This window comes from Engystomops pustulosus, chromosome 9 (assembly GCF_040894005.1).
Source record: "Engystomops pustulosus chromosome 9, aEngPut4.maternal, whole genome shotgun sequence".
In the NCBI taxonomy this organism is placed as follows: domain Eukaryota; kingdom Metazoa; phylum Chordata; class Amphibia; order Anura; family Leptodactylidae; genus Engystomops; species Engystomops pustulosus.
In genome coordinates, this window is record NC_092419.1 from 4,415,035 (window position 1) to 4,433,002 (window position 17,968).

Genomic DNA, 17,968 nt, shown 5'->3' on the forward strand with positions numbered 1-17,968 from the left:
GTGCATCCTATAACTGTGCACCCCTATAGCTGTGCATCCTATAACTGTGCATCGTATAGATATGCAACCTATAGCTGTGCACCCTATAGCTGTGCATCCTATAACTGTGCACCCTATAGCTGTGCATCCTATAACTGTGCATCCTATAGCTGTGCATCCTATAACTGTGCATCCTATAACTGTGCATCCTATAGCTGTGCATCCTATAACTGTGCATCCTATAGCTGTGCATCCTATAACTGTGCATCCTATAACTGTGCATCCTATAACTGTGCATCCTATAGCTTTGCATCCTTTAGCTGTGCATCCTATAACTGTGCATCCTATAGCTGTGCATCCTATAGCTGTGCATTCTATAGCTGTGCATCCTACAGCTGTGCATCCTATAACTGTGCATCCTATAGCTGTGCATCCTATAACTGTGCATTCTATAACTGTGCTTCCTATACCTGTGCATCCTATAACTGTGCACCCTATAGCTGTGCATCCTATAACTGTGCATCCTATAGCTGTGCATCCTATAACTGTGCATCCTATAGCTGTGCATCCTATAGCTGTGCATCCTATAACTGTGCATCCTATAGCTGTGCACCCTATAGCTGTGCACCCTATAGCTGTGCACCCTATAACTGTGCATCCTATAGCTGTGCTTCCTATAGCTATGCATCCTATAGCTGTGCATCCTATAACTGTGCATCCTATAGCTGTGCATCCTATAGCTGTGCATCCTATAACTGTGCATCCTATAGCTGTGCACCCTATAGCTGTGCACCCTATAGCTGTGCATCCTATAACTGTGCATCCTATAGCTGTGCATCCTATAGCTGTGCTTCCTATAGCTGTGCATCCTACAGCTGTGCATCCTATAACTGTGCATCCTATACCTGTGCATCCTATAACTGTGCATCCTATAACTGTGCACCTTAAAGCTGTGCCTCCTATAACTGTGCACCTTATAGCTGTGCATCCTATAACTGTGCATCCTATAGCTGTGCATCCTATAACTGTGCATCGTATAGATATGCAACCTATAGCTGTGCATCCTATAACTGTGCACCCTATAGCTGTGCATCCTATAACTGTGCACCCTATAGCTGTGCATCCTATAGCTGTGCATCCTATAACTGTGCATCCTATAGCTGTGCATCCTATAGCTGTGCATTCTATAGCTGTGCATACTATAACTGTCCATCCTATAGCTGTGCATCCTATAACTGTGCACCCTATATCTGTGCACCCTATAGCTATGCACCCTATAACTGTGCATCCTACAGCTGTGCATCCTATAACTGTGCATCCTATAGCTGTGCATCCTATAACTGTGCACCCTATATATGTGCACCCTATAGCTATGCACCCTATAGCTGTGCACCCTACAGCTGTGCATCCTATAACTGTGCATCCTATAGCTTTGCATCCTATAACTGTGCACCTTACAGCTGTGCCTCCTATAACTGTGCATCCTATAGCTGTGCATCCTATAGCTGTGCACCTTATAGCTGTGCATCCTATAACTGTGCATCCTATAGCTGTGCATCCTATAACTGTGCATCCTATAGCTGTGCATCCTATAGCTGTGCTTCCTATAGCTGTGCATCCTACAGCTGTGCATCCTATAACTGTGCATCCTATACCTGTGCATCCTATAACTGTGCATCCTATAACTGTGCACCTTAAAGCTGTGCCTCCTATAACTGTGCACCTTATAGCTGTGCATCCTATAACTGTGCATCCTATAGCTGTGCATCCTATAACTGTGCATCGTATAGATATGCAACCTATAGCTGTGCATCCTATAACTGTGCACCCTATAGCTGTGCATCCTATAACTGTGCACCCTATAGCTGTGCATCCTATAGCTGTGCATCCTATAACTGTGCATCCTATAGCTGTGCATCCTATAACTGTGCACCCTATAGCTGTGCATCCTATAACTGTGCACCTTATAGCTGTGCATCCTATAACTGTGCATCCTATAGCTGTGCATCCTATAGCTGTGCATCCTATAGCTGTGCATTCTATAGCTGTGCATCCTACAGCTGTGCATCCTATAACTGTGCATCCTATAACTGTGCTTCCTATACCTGTGCATCCTATAACTGTGCACCCTATAGCTGTGCATCCTATAGCTGTGCATCCTATAACTGTGCATCCTATAACTGTGCTTCCTATACCTGTGCATCCTATAACTGTGCACCCTATAGCTGTGCATCCTACAGCTGTGCATCCTATAGCTGTGCATCCTATAGTTGTGCATCCTATAGCTGTGCACCCTATAGCTGTGCATCCTACAGCTGTGCATCCTATAACTGTGCATCCTATAGCTGTGCATCCTATAACTGTGCACCTTACAGCTGTGCATCCTATAACTGTGCATCCTATAACTGTGCACCTTACAGCTGTGCATCCTATAACTGTGCATCCTATAGCTGTGCATCCTATAACTGTGCACCTTACAGCTGTGCATCCTATAACTGTGCATCCTATAGCTGTGCATCCTATAACTGTGCATCGTATAGATATGCAACCTATAGCTGTGCATCCTATAACTGTGCACCCTATAGCTGTGCATCCTATAACTGTGCATCCTATAGCTGTGCATCCTATAACTGTGCATCCTATAGCTGTGCATCCTATAACTGTGCATCCTATAGCTGTGCATCCTACAGCTGTGCATCCTATAGCTGTGCATCCTATAACTGTGCATCCCATAGCTTTGCATCCTTTAGCTGTGCATCCTATAACTGTGCATCCTATAGCTGTGCATCCTATAACTGTGCATCCTATAACTGTGCTTCCTATAACTGTGCATCCTATAACTGTGCACCCTATAGCTGTGCATCCTATAACTGTGCATCCTATAGCTGTGCATCCTATAACTGTGCATCCTATAGCTGTGCATCCTATAGCTGTGCATCCTATAACTGTGCATCCTATAGCTGTGCACCCTATAGCTGTGCATCCTATAGCTGTGCATCCTATAACTGTGCATCCTATAACTGTGCTTCCTATACCTGTGCATCCTATAACTGTGCACCCTATAGCTGTGCATCCTATAACTGTGCATCCTATAGCTGTGCATCCTATAACTGTGCATCCTATAGCTGTGCATCCTATAGCTGTGCATCCTATAACTGTGCATCCTATAGCTGTGCACCCTATAGCTGTGCATCCTATAACTGTGCATCCTATAGCTGTGCTTCCTATAGCTGTGCATCCTATAACTGTGCACCTTAAAGCTGTGCATCCTATAACTGTGCATCCTATAGCTGTGCATCCTATAGCTGTGCATCCTATAACTGTGCATCCTATAGCTGTGCATCCTATAACTGTGCACCCCTATAGCTGTGCATCCTATAACTGTGCATCGTATAGATATGCAACCTATAGCTGTGCATCCTATAACTGTGCACCCTATAGCTGTGCATCCTATAACTGTGCACCCTATAGCTGTGCATCCTATAGCTGTGCACCCTATAGCTGTGCATCCTATAGCTGTGCATCCTATAACTGTGCATCCTATAACTGTGCATCCTATAGCTGTGCATCCTATAACTGTGCATCCTATAACTGTGCATCCTATAGCTTTGCATCCTTTAGCTGTGCATCCTATAACTGTGCATCCTATAGCTGTGCACCCTATAGCTGTGCATTCTATAGCTGTGCATCCTATAACTGTGCATCCTACAGCTGTGCATCCTATAACTGTGCATCCTATAGCTGTGCATCCTATAACTGTGCATCCTATAACTGTGCATCCTATAGCTGTGCATCCTATAACTGTGCACCTTATAGCTGTGCATCCTATAACTGTGCATCCTATAGCTGTGCATCCTATAACTGTGCACCTTATAGCTGTGCATCCTATAGCTGTGCATCCTACAGCTGTGCATCCTATAACTGTGCATCCTATAACTGTGCACCCTATAGCTGTGCATCCTATAGCTGTGAACCCTATAGCTGTGCACCCTATAGCTGTGCATCCTATAACTGTGCACCCTATAACTGTGCATCCTATAACTGTGCACCCTATAGCTGTGCATCCTATAGCTGTGAACCCAATAGCTGTGCACCCTATAGCTGTGCATCCTATAACTGTGCACCCTATAACTGTGCACCCTATAGCTGTGCACCCTATAGCTGTGCATCCTATAACTGTGCATCCTATAACTGTGCATCCTATAGCTGTGCATCCTATAGCTGTGTATCCTATAGCTGTGCATCCTATAGCTGTGCATCCTATAACTGTGGTAATGGGAAGGGTCACATCTGTTTCCAATGCCCGGTATTTGTGGTGATTAAATTTCATTCACCTAAATCCTACATACAATGTGCCTCATAATGCAGGTAGGTTCTTGTGTGTTAGTGACATTTGTTTCCCCCAGACACCAGGACCAGAGTGTGCCTGCTACCCCTGCACCCCTACAGCTAAATTCCAGCTGTTTCCAATGTCTGGGTTCATTAAATGTAATTTTAGGCTCAGCTTAACCCTCATACCATGTGCCATATAATATTTGTTGCTTCCTAAATGACACTTGTTTCCCCCTCCAGACAGCAGGACCAGCAGGCGACTGCCCCCACTCCTCCCCCTATAGCTACAGCCTGTGTCCTGTGCTCAGTATCCGGGGTCATTATATCTCATTTCTGGCCCAAAGCCTTTAATCTGAGGCTCTTGAGACCAAACGACCAAAGTCGAGGAAAGTGGCCGAAAGTAACAAATGAGTCTAAAGATTATTGTCAATTATTCTATTTTATGCTGTTTATAGGGTGATTCCAGGTAGTGACAGTGAGATCACTTTATATCATATCCTCAGCTGTTCTGTTACCAAAGTGTGGGACCTGCTGTCACGAGGTGACACCTGTACAGGGGTTAAAGTGTCTATACCATGGGGCAACTCCTTTAGAAGTTTCTCAGGTCAAATACAATTCATGGTCCACAGAAGGTCCACACCCCTGGTTCTTTCTATTCTAAATTGACGCTGTAGAACAACTATTACTACAATGTAAGGAGCCTTAGCCGTAGCCTCATATCTCTGCTTCATTAATGACAAAGAATTAGAGCCGGATCTTTAGATTGAATGTAGTCATCTGCAACACCCTCGCCGATGCAATGGCGAGGTAGTGCTTGCGAATACGTCCCATCTGTAGGTAACACCACATTACACTACATGGTCCTTATAGGATCAAGGGGAAATTGCAGTGGTTAATCCTGCCTGGCAAGGCAGATGTTAATCTGTGATGTAATTATGTCCACCAATGTCTGTGTTACATCCTGTCTTTGTGCACTGAGAGGTAATTGGAGGAGCAGCCACCACCTGACCAAAGGGAGGTAATAAAACCTCTGGCCAGGAATGTTCTGGAGGATTCCAGTATGAGTTCTTAGAGAGAAATCTCTCTCAGGAGAGAGACCGGTCCTAGTCAGGCCCTCTGGGTCTGTAGGACACAAGCAGAGAGCAGTTAGCTGAGCAGCAGCTCAGAGACTCTAGCACACCAGACCAGTGCAGGAAGAGCCTAGCCCCTGCCTGAAGTGGAGCAATAAGACTAGAGTTAGTGTAGTGAGGAAAGGGGTACCATCCTACCTTCAAGGGTGATACCTGAAGAGATCCAGGACCGAGCTGAAGCATCCTCTAGGACACAGCTGCCTCCCAGCCTGCCCTATACATCCAGGCTGGTGAACTACATCCTGTGGCTCCCTCCAAATACCTCTCCAGTACTCCACCTGTTAAAGGCACGTTTCTGCAGTTCCTGCCGGTTGCAATAAACGAACTGTAAGTTGTTTTCTTCAACTTCTGCCTCCGTCTGGTCCCAGCTACTACCCCTGCCTTCATCACCGGCACCCTGTCCATCACCCAGAGACTCACACTCGGGACATTAAGGGGTTGCCCCAGGGAGATCCGCTATAGCAGCCTCTCCCTCATCATTTCTTGCCAACACCACCCTGCTGGAGACCTGCCAGGCTGTAGGACAGCCCTCCGGTTCCCCTGTACCAAGCACCGTGACAATAGCGTGCTTAGGCCGCAACCGCCAGCCACTCCGGTACCGCGGGCCCCGGCTGTCTCCAGGCCTCACCTCAAGGGCTAGGCCCCGGTGGGGGATGTTGCAAGTGGCGTCACGAACAGGATATAGACTTCTGTGCCTTATTACGGCATTAAAGACTTTCCTTTATTAAAAGACTGTGCTGCCTAACCCTGCTGCCATCCGGGTTTAGGCCCAAGGACTTGTGTGTTTCTGGAATGAACTGTGTTATACTGCTGCCACGTGCTGTCGAGCGCCGCTCCCGCACTCCAGAGGTTAATCCTGGCAAGAACTGTACCAGCTCTGCTACATCCGGCGCTGCCGCGCCTGAAGATTTTTACCTCAGGAATTGTGGCGCAGCAAATAATTCCAGCCCGCCAAAACCTTCACTGGCGGGAAACCCAGATGACGCATCAAGCTCCACCCACGCGCGAAGCGCGCGAACCCCGCCTCCTGTGGCGCAGGAAAAATTAGAGCCCGCCACAGCTCTTGGCGGGAAGGACTCGGGCTCCTCCCACTGGCTCGAGGCGGACTTCCTGCCCTGCCTCAGAGAAGCGCCAGAACTGGAGTGGACTTTGGACAGAGAGGACAACGCTATGTGGGGTCCTCCGCCTTTCCCTCCTGTGGAGCGTCCGGAGTTTTATGACGTCCTAGAGACTATGGTGGTGGTCTCTGCGCAGCCCGTCCGAAGACCTTCCGCTGGACATCGGCTGCACCGAGGATTGACTCGGGCCTTCGTCACCAGGACATGTTACCAAACGGTGACGCAGTATCAAATCCCACCCGGGCGGTTCCTCGTCCCTATCCCGGCTACCATCCCGGTACCGCGGGTCCACGTGGAGGCGCCACGTGGGGAGGCCCCGACTCCTGCTGAGCCAACGCCTGGGCCTAGTGTTGCCGCTCCACCTGCTCCGAGGCCTACTACTCCGGCCGCGCGGCCTGCTAGCCCCGATGTGGTGGTTCCTGACCCTCCGGTGGTTCCTGCTCCTGTGCCGGCACCTACCTGTTGCCCAAGGAGATCCGAGCCTGAACCGGAGCCACGAGCCCCAGCAACGAAACCTCCGCAGCCTCAAGGCCGAGGTGAGGCCGCCCGCCGGCGACTCCGAGACGCTGTCTCGGACCAGCGACGCAGAGAGAAGGAGGCCCAGCGGTATATGGCCGGTCGATCTACAGCTGGAGCTTGGGTCGAGAAGAATCGCACCACCGGCATGGTCCGGTTCTTCGACAAACGGAAGGGCTATGGCTTCGCCACCCAGGACTACACCGGACGGGAAGTATTTATACCCCGCCGGTCCGTCAAGAGGCCTGATCTGCCGGAGAGCCTGCACAACCTGAAGCCGGGAGAGTGCATCGAGTTCTCCCTGCAGGAAGGACCTCGAGGACCCTGGGCGGCTGGCGTGATCCGGATCCCCGACTCCGACGGGGACCGTTACTTCCCGCAGGACGACTGGTATGAGGACGACGAGTGGCCGGAGTCTCCGAACACCTCTTCCTCCTCGGCTGCAAGTCCCCGGGCGGTGACCCACGTGAATGCCCCATCCACAGTAATTGTGAGTACGGGTCCCATTGCCATCCATGGGCCGGGCATGATACAGGGCGCCACCCCCACCGGCTCCCCTGCCGGGAGCATTGCCAGGTCCCGCGGCTCTTCTGTGGGAGAAGACATCCCGGCTAGCGAACCTTGTCCGGAGGTTCCGTCTAGGCCCACATCCCCCCTTGCCGGTTACCAATGGGGTGATGACCCGGCCCCGGAAGAACCGGAGCTGGAAGGAGCCGCGGCGCGGCCGCTGGACTCTGTTTATTTTTTCCTGGACCCCTCTGTGGTCCCTGGCTCAGTTGAGCCCCCGGCTGGAACAGCCGACACCCCGGGCGACAGCGCTCCTCCCCCTGAAGGTCCGGAGGATGTTGCTGCACCTGCAGCACCCACTACTGCCACTGGGTGTCCCCAGCCGGCACCTACTCCCGCTGAGGATGCACAGGATTCCCTGCAGGAGCTGGATCCTGTCTTTGCTGAACCCAGCGATACTGACTAATCCCTGAAGGGCTGTCGCCCTCTCCAGGTACTATGTCCATTGTAAATATTGTGTATATCTCCATTTTCCCCAAAGAGCCAGAGACAGTCCTGAGACTCTTACCCTTATTTATCTCAGTCAAGAGATTATACATTGTCATGTGCTATGATAGCACCCTTCCTCTGCCACAGCAGAGAGTTTCTTCAAAGGACTCTGTCCCTCTCCAAAAAGAGGAGACCCTTTGCTTCTTCATTGCACTTTTCCCCCACATCAAGGGCTGTACCCAGAAGATGGACTTTGTCATTAGAGACCTTCTGAGAGACTTTTGCCAGATACTACCAGGGAAAAGTTGCTATGTCTATTGACTTATCATTTTGCACTTAATGCCTTCCTTTTTAGGTATGGACATTCTGCTTGCACTTTTTATGCCTTTTCTTTGCAGGAAAAGAGACATTTGCTACCGTGCTACCCTGAGTAGCCTATCTATCTGTAACGTTATGTTATAAGATGTGTACCCATTGGGCTGCTAAGCCAATGTGATTTTGCTAACCTGTTGCACACTGTCATATCTGCCAGTAGTCTGCATTAACCCTTTCATAGGCTTTTCAGGTTGTAGTGTGGCTGTGTCGGACCGTCTTTCTATGTTAAACACTGACCGCTACCTGATCCCTCAAACTGAGGTTTGCACATGGGGGTAGTCCGTAAACTGCGGGTCTTTAGGGGACCGGGGGTGTTACACAGATAGCACCTGGATGCCACTCATACATGGGTAAGGTTGTCAGTCAGGAGGTACTCGTGTCGCATATGCTCATGCAATGCAGATAGACACCATATAATTGCCGCCAGGGAAGAAGCGTTGATCAAGCAAATATACAGGCCTTGGTGCAAGGAGTGGATTACAGGACATGACACCACACCTTTCCTACTGTACAGTTCGGTTTAATGGCGTCAGCGACCAACTGTCATACAGCTACATTTTTGTCTTAGTCCGACACCAACCCAGGTGCCTGTCTCCAGGACCATGGGCGGTTTGTCCCTACACCTCACATAGCCTGCACTTCCCAGAAGTGCCCTTAGCCCCCTCTGTGCCCCAAAACATCTATAGTCGAGCCGAGGGCGGCTCTTTCAATTGCCCCCGGGGTATGCAACACCCTCGCCGATGCAATGGCGAGGTAGTGCTTGCGAATACGTCCCATCTGTAGGTAACACCACATTACACTACATGGTCCTTATAGGATCAAGGGGAAATTGCAGTGGTTAATCCTGCCTGGCAAGGCAGATGTTAATCTGTGATGTAATTATGTCCACCAATGTCTGTGTTACATCCTGTCTTTGTGCACTGAGAGGTAATTGGAGGAGCAGCCACCACCTGACCAAAGGGAGGTAATAAAACCTCTGGCCAGGAATGTTCTGGAGGATTCCAGTATGAGTTCTTAGAGAGAAATCTCTCTCAGGAGAGAGACCGGTCCTAGTCAGGCCCTCTGGGTCTGTAGGACACAAGCAGAGAGCAGTTAGCTGAGCAGCAGCTCAGAGACTCTAGCACACCAGACCAGTGCAGGAAGAGCCTAGCCCCTGCCTGAAGTGGAGCAATAAGACTAGAGTTAGTGTAGTGAGGAAAGGGGTATCATCCTACCTTTAAGGGTGATACCTGAAGAGATCCAGGACCGAGCTGAAGCATCCTCTAGGACACAGCTGCCTCCCAGCCTGCCCTATACATCCAGGCTGGTGAACTACATCCTGTGGCTCCCTCCAAATACCTCTCCAGTACTCCACCTGTTAAAGGCACGTTTCTGCAGTTCCTGCCGGTTGCAATAAACGAACTGTAAGTTGTTTTCTTCAACTTCTGCCTCCGTCTGGTCCCTGCTACTACCCCTGCCTTCATCACCGGCACCCTGTCCATCACCCAGAGACTCACACTCGGGACGTTAAGGGGTTGCCCCAGGGAGATCCGCTATAGCAGCCTCTCCCTCATCATTTCTTGCCAACACCACCCTGCTGGAGACCTGCCAGGCTGTAGGACAGCCCTCCGGTTCCCCTGTACCAAGCACCGTGACAATAGCGTGCTTAGGCCGCAACCGCCAGCCACTCCGGTACCGCGGGCCCCGGCTGTCTCCAGGCCTCACCTCAAGGGCTAGGACACGGTGGGGGATGTTGCAAGTGGCGTCACGAACAGGATATAGACTTCTGTGCCTTATTACGGCATTAAAGACTTTCCTTTATTAAAAGACTGTGCTGCCTAACCCTGCTGCCATCCGGGTTTAGGCCCAAGGACTTGTGTGTTTCTGGAATGAACTGTGTTATACTGCTGCCACGTGCTGTCGAGCGCCGCTCCCGCACTCCAGAGGTTAATCCTGGCAAGAACTGTACCAGCTCTGCTACATCCGGCGCTGCCGCGCCTGAAGATTTTTACCTCAGGAATTGTGGCGCAGCAAATAATTCCAGCCCGCCAAAACCTTCACTGGCGGGAAACCCAGATGACGCATCAAGCTCCACCCACGCGCGAAGCGCGCGAACCCCGCCTCCTGTGGCGCAGGAAAAATTAGAGCCCGCCACAGCTCTTGGCGGGAAGGACTCGGGCTCCTCCCACTGGCTCGAGGCGGACTTCCTGCCCTGCCTCAGAGAAGCGCCAGAACTGGAGTGGACTTTGGACAGAGAGGACAACGCTATGTGGGGTCCTCCGCCTTTCCCTCCTGTGGAGCGTCCGGAGTTTTATGACGTCCTAGAGACTATGGTGGTGGTCTCTGCGCAGCCCGTCCGAAGACCTTCCGCTGGACATCGGCTGCACCGAGGATTGACTCGGGCCTTCGTCACCAGGACATGTTACCAAACGGTGACGCAGTATCAAATCCCACCCGGGCGGTTCCTCGTCCCTATCCCGGCTACCATCCCGGTACCGCGGGTCCACGTGGAGTCGCCACGTTGGGAGGCCCCGACTCCTGCTGAGCCAACGCCTGGGCCTAGTGTTGCCGCTCCACCTGCTCCGAGGCCTACTACTCCGGCCGCGCGGCCTGCTAGCCCCGATGTGGTGGTTCCTGACCCTCCGGTGGTTCCTGCTCCTGTGCCGGCACCTACCTGTCGCCCAAGGAGATCCGAGCCTGAACCGGAGCCACGAGCACCAGCACCGAAACCTCCGCAGCCTCAAGGCCGAGGTGAGGCCGCCCGCCGGCGACTCCGAGACGCTGTCTCGGACCAGCGACGCAGAGAGAAGGAGGCCCAGCGGTATATGGCCGGTCGATCTACAGCTGGAGCTTGGGTCGAGAAGAATCGCACCACCGGCATGGTCCGGTTCTTCGACAAGCAGAAGGGCTATGGCTTCGCCACCCAGGACTACACCGGACGGGAAGTATTTATACCCCGCTGGTCCGTCAAGAGGCCTGATCTGCCGGAGAGCCTGCACAACCTGAAGCCGGGAGAGTGCATCGAGTTCTCCCTGCAGGAAGGACCTCGAGGACCCTGGGCGGCTGGCGTGATCCGGATCCCCGACTCCGACGAGGACCGTTACTTCCCGCAGGACGACTGGTATGAGGACGACGAGTGGCCGGAGTCTCCGAACACCTCTTCCTCCTCGGCTGCAAGTCCCCGGGCGGTGACCCACGTGAATGCCCCATCCACAGTAATTGTGAGTACGGGTCCCATTGCCATCCATGGGCCGGGCATGATACAGGGCGCCACCCCCACCGGCTCCCCTGCCGGGAGCATTGCCAGGTCCCGCGGCTCTTCTGTGGGAGAAGACATCCCGGCTAGCGAACCTTGTCCGGAGGTTCCGTCTAGGCCCACATCCCCCCTTGCCGGTTACCAATGGGGCGATGACCCGGCCCCGGAAGAACCGGAGCTGGAAGGAGCCGCGGCGCGGCCGCTGGACTCTGTTTATTTTTTCCTGGACCCCTCTGTGGTCCCTGGCTCAGTTGAGCCCCCGGCTGGAACAGCCGACACCCCGGGCGACAGCGCTCCTCCCCCTGAAGGTCCGGAGGATGTTGCTGCACCTGCAGTACCCATTACTGCCACTGGGTGTCCCCAGCCGGCACCTACTCCCGCTGAGGGTGCACAGGATTCCCTGCAGGAGCTGGATCCTGTCTTTGCTGAACCCAGCGATACTGACTAATCCCTGAAGGGCTGTCGCCCTCTCCAGGTACTATGTCCATTGTAAATATTGTGTATATCTCCATTTTCCCCAAAGAGCCAGAGACAGTCCTGAGACTCTTACCCTTATTTATCTCAGTCAAAAGATTATACATTGTCATGTGCTATGATAGCACCCTTCCTCTGCCACAGCAGAGAGTTTCTTCAAAGGACTCTGTCCCTCTCCAAAAAGAGGAGACCCTTTGCTTCTTCATTGCACTTTTCCCCCACATCAAGGGCTGTACCCAGAAGATGGACTTTGTTATTAGAGACCTTCTGAGAGACTTTTGCCAGATACTACCAGGGAAAAGTTGCTATGTCTATTGACTTATCATTTTGCACTTAATGCCTTCCTTTTTAGGTATGGACATTCTGCTTGCACTTTTTATGCCTTTTCTTTGCAGGAAAAGAGACATTTTATCTTGCTACCCTGCGTAGCCTATCTACCTCTGTAACGTTATGTTATAAGATGTGTACCCATTGGGCTGCTAAGCCAATGTGATTTTGCTAACCTGTTGCACACTGTCATATCTGCCAGTAGTCTGCATTAACCCTTTCATAGGCTTTTCAGGTTGTAGTGTGGCTGTGTCGGACCGTCTTTTATGTAAACACTGACCGCTACCTGATCCCTCAAACTGAGGTTTGCACATGGGGGTAGTCCGTAAACTGCGGGTCCTACGGGGACCGGGGGTGTTACACAGTTAGCACCTGGATGCCACTCATACATGGGTAAGGATGCCAGTCAGGAGGTACTCGTGTCGCATATGCTCATGCAATGCAGATAGACACCTTATATAATTGCCGCCAGGGAAGAAGCGTTGATCAAGCAAATATACAGGCCTTGGTGCAAGGAGTGGATTACAGGACATGACACCACACCTTTCCTACTGTACAGTTCGGTTTAATGGCGTCAGCGACCAACTGTCATACAGCTACATTTTTGTCTTAGTCCGACACCAACCCAGGTGCCTGTCTCCAGGACCATGGGCGGTTTGTCCCTACACCTCACATAGCCTGCACTTCCCAGAAGTGCCCTTAGCCCCCTCTGTGCCCCAAAACATCTATAGTCGAGCCGAGGGCGGCTCTTTCAATTGCCCCCGGGGTATGCAACACCCTCGCCGATGCAATGGCGAGGTAGTGCTTGCGAATACGTCCCATCTGTAGGTAACACCACATTACACTACATGGTCCTTATAGGATCAAGGGGAAATTGCAGTGGTTAATCCTGCCTGGCAAGGCAGATGTTAATCTGTGATGTAATTATGTCCACCAATGTCTGTGTTACATCCTGTCTTTGTGCACTGAGAGGTAATTGGAGGAGCAGCCACCACCTGACCAAAGGGAGGTAATAAAACCTCTGGCCAGGAATGTTCTGGAGGATTCCAGTATGAGTTCTTAGAGAGAAATCTCTCTCAGGAGAGAGACCGGTCCTAGTCAGGCCCTCTGGGTCTGTAGGACACAAGCAGAGAGTAGTTAGCTGAGCAGCAGCTCAGAGTCTCTAGCATACCAGACCAGTGCAGGAAGAGCCTAGCCCCTGCCTGAAGTGGAAGATAAGACTAGAGTTAGTGTAGTGAGGAAAGGGGTATCATCCTACCTTCAAGGGTGATACCTGAAGAGATCCAGGACCGAGCTGAAGCCTCCTCTAAGGACCCAGCTGCCTCCCAGCCTGCCCTATACATCCAGGCTGGTGAACTACATCCTGTGGCTCCCTCCAAATACCTCTCCAGTACTCCACCATCTTGTTAAAGGCACGTTTCTGCAGTTCCTGCCGGTTGCAATAAACGAACTGTAAGTTGTTTTCTTCAACTTCTGCCTCCGTCTGGTCCCTGCTACTACCCCTGCCTTCATCACCGGCACCCTGTCCACCACACAGAGACTCATACTCTAGACACCAAAGGGTTGCCCCAGGGAGATCCGCTATAGCAGCCTCTCCCTCATCATTTCTTGCCAACACCACCCTGCTGGAGACCTGCCAGGCTGTAGGACAGCCCTCCGGTTCCCCTGTACCAAGCACCGTGACAATAGCGTGCTTAGGCCGCAACCGCCAGCCACTCCGGTACCGCGGGCCCCGGCTGTCTCCAGGCCTCACCTCAAGGGCTAGGCCCCGGTGGGGGATGTTGCACATCCATGAATGTCCAGGAGTGAATCTATACAAAGTATCGGCAGAGGTGAATGACCCCATGACTGCAATCATCATTATGGATCTTGATCCCTTTAAAGGACACCTGTCATCAGGTCTCTGCCACTAGTCCTGTCACCTCTACCTGTTGGATCAGCTCACAAGGATCCCATCCCAGCCTTTATCTAGTTATTTCATACATTAATCATTGTAAAATCATCTATTTTTTATCATGTAAATGAGGCTGGTCACATGGTCAGAGGCAGTGATGTCACCCCTGTTACCCCTCCCCTCTCCTCCCCCTGCTCATGTCTGTGTGTAATGTATAGTAAAGCATTGCTAGTGTGTGTGCTGCATCTGCTGACATGCTGCATCCTCCTAATATACAGGTGAGAGACACAGACATCAGCTACACATGAATCTGACATGTTCTGCTGTAACATGGCTGCCTGGAGCTGCTGTATCTCTCCTATACACACACACACAGGCTGCAGGGGGCGCCAGCACCAGGAAGCACATCATTATACAGCCTCACATCATTATACAGGCTGTCAGTCATGCACTGGGGGTGTGGCTGTGCCTCCCACTCATGAATAGAGTGGACAGCTTGAACATGCTAATGACTCATTGGACATTTCACAGGTCATTTGCATACAGCTTTAGGACCTCATTGCTTAGGGTTACAGGCATGTAGAGGGACAATGAAGGGATAGAGGCAATGCTCTCTAATGGCAGTTTATGAAAATATATTTAGTTTAGGGGGGTTATTTTGCATGACGGGTTCTCTTTAAGTGGATGGATTATGGTGCATTGAGGAGATGGGAGGTTTGTGTGGAACAAGATGATTATGTTAAAGCTCAGTTCTCAGCCACAATGTAGCATCACTGGAGTAACATCAGCACCGGAGCCTGGAGTGGGAAGAAGCCCCCAGAAGACGATCCCATCACTAGACCATCACAATTCTTACCAATAACCTCGTCACCATTGTAGACCACCAGGAACATAATGTCATCCTTAAACCATCCAAAATACTATCCTGCCCACAATGATATCCAAGAATAAAAAATGTCAATGTAATTTGTATACAATAATATGTATTAACCCTAACTAAGCCCAACACGGACACAAGTAATTCCCCTCGATGGATCTGGATACATTAATAAATAGGCATTTCTACAGTGACCTAGACCACCAGGGACAATGGCTTTCCAGGAATATTAGACGGTAACGCCGCAGGTAGGTCAGTCTGCAGCTGTCGTCAATATATCTGACCCATTTTCTTGGTTGTGTGTCCCTCATGCCGCTGCTGCCTGATAGGATCATTTTCTCAAAGAGCGAGTTAAGAATTAGTAGGGTGGTCCATACAAAGGAGGGGACGCCCAGTTTCTTTGGCTGTAGATATGTGGAAACGAATCCACTTGTCTGTAAGTTACTAGATAGGAAAATAAGACCAGGGTCCATTATTAAGGTAAGATACCAGATGCCTCCTTAACATACAGTAACCCTACAATGCCCTACTATGACTCCCACCAATCATATTCTGAAAAACATGTCTAAAACTGGAAACCTTCCAGGAAATAAGTAGTTTCCTGTCAATTCTTGCATATTTGGAGGTTTTTTTGGAACATTTTGTTGGTCTGAGGTCAAGTCACTTGTGACTGTGTCAGGAACTTGAAGTCAAAGACATTCAGGATGAGAATACTGCCAGCGCCAGTTCTGTGCCTTCCACCTACACGATGTAACGTGCCAGGGCTCGGAAACCCAACATCCGTCTCCGTATGAAGATACCTGACCACACCTCTGCCCAACTCCTCCTGAACCTTCTCGTGTAGGTGGTTGTACTCTAGTCTGACAAGTGCATTCCACTCCAAAAATGTTCAGCTACCTGGAAAAACTATCTGAGAAAACAAAGAAAGTTTCACTGAATGTTTTTGAGACGTCAGAGTAGGTGAAAAGCTTCGCATTGAGTGGACACTTTGAAGGATATGAAAGATTGTCCAACAAAACATTCGTCAGGGTCCTGGTTGGTCAATAAACATAAGTTGAAGGTTATTGGAAGTTTGAGATAATTATTAATGAAACATAATTCAGATACATTCAGCCCATCACTGGGGTCTCCTGTGGTTCCTGCATATTAGATCAAGACGTAACCATCAGCATGAGGGACAGGTGATCCTTTATTATCATAAGTCAGGAATCACAACACGTTTCAGGTCCACAAATTCAATTTTTCAACTGATAAGAGATGATTTAAGCCTCAATCTGTTCCGTTTAACAAGAACCTGTAACAGAACCCACCTGGTTCCTTGGTCTGGACTGTATCTACCCTGACGTCTCTCTACTGTGTGCGGTTGCAGGAGACACCCATCATGTGTGGTGGACTTGCCCACACACTGGACCTCCTGTACAGGCCCTTTGGGTGGATATTTGATAACGACCTCCTCATGCCTCCTCTTAAATGTAGGTGACCTGGATTCTTTCCTGGTCACCAGATGGATTGAGGGTCTACATGGAAGACCCTTACTCTCCTCTGTAATGTGGAGTCACTTTGTACCTTGTTTCCTTTCCTGGAATCTTTGTATCTTCGTTTATTCGGTGACACTTTACACCTTTTCTGTTTATAGCTTTCGTGTTGCATTTCAATAAATATTTTTGAAGCTAAAAATAGACGTCTACGTTCACATCTACGTCAGATGCAGATTCTGTGTTATCAACAACTTATAACTCAACAGGCATCAACCCAAAGTGCCACTTCTCCAGGATTTGACTTCTTTTTCTAAAAGGATTTCAATGGAGGATTTTTTATATTGATGGCTGAGAGAGAGGGTTTTAAGGGAAACGCTGAGGTCACGGTCTGTGAAGGTTACAGAGAACAGGAAGAGGTGACCCACAGCAATGATGTCCATTGGCCACCAGTAGACCATTATTATAAGTCAATGCTAGGGGCATATAGGGACTTACAGAGGAAGATCAAGGTTCACTTGATTATGATCTGATAAATGGCGCATGTTATGTGAGGGTTAGGTCCTGCATGGGGGCTCCAGGGCTTCAAGTCACTTCTATGGTCAATAGGGTCTACCAGATGCCAATCATGTCGTACTGGGCACTGGGCTCCTGTAACAGGTCACACAGACAACAGAACTGAAAGTCTCTTTGGGAAGAGTCCGGAGGGAGGAGTCTGTGGAGCAGTGGACCCTATGGACCTTCGCAGGAGATGGAATGAGGCCCGCGGTGGCAGCCAAGGTTCAGGGATGTGCAGGAAACAGTCCAAGCCTGGGATAACAGCAGCAACACAGAGGAACACTAGTAACGCTGGCACGGACTGGAGACACCGCTGGACTGGAGCCTTGGGAGACAGAGCAGGAAGCACACAGGCAGACTGAAAACTTGAGACAGGATGGCAGGAGCACATGGAGGTACCCTGGTAACGCTGGAGACAGGAGACACGGAGGCGTCTGGAAACGCTAATGGGCTTTCTCTTCCACAGGAACGGCTTAGGGAAGCCTGGCATAGGAGATCCTAGGAGAAGATCCGGCGGGCAGTGAAGTAAGGTGCCGGATTATAAGGGCGAGCCGGATTAGCAGGAGCCAATCAGGAGGACGCTGGCCCTTTAAGGCTTGAGAAGTCCGCACGCGCGCCCCCTAGTGGCGGGAGTGTGTGCCTGCAGGGAAGGAGCGTGCGGCCTACACACCAGAAGCCAGAG

At 50.6% G+C, this 17,968-nt stretch overlaps 1 protein-coding gene across 1 annotated transcript in view; it reads right to left on the bottom strand.

Annotated features, from left to right (window-relative positions):
- LOC140078010 (butyrophilin subfamily 1 member A1-like) overlaps positions 1-17,968 on the bottom strand; it is a 48,008-nt gene that overhangs the window by 8,382 nt on the left and 21,658 nt on the right. The window lies entirely within an intron of this gene.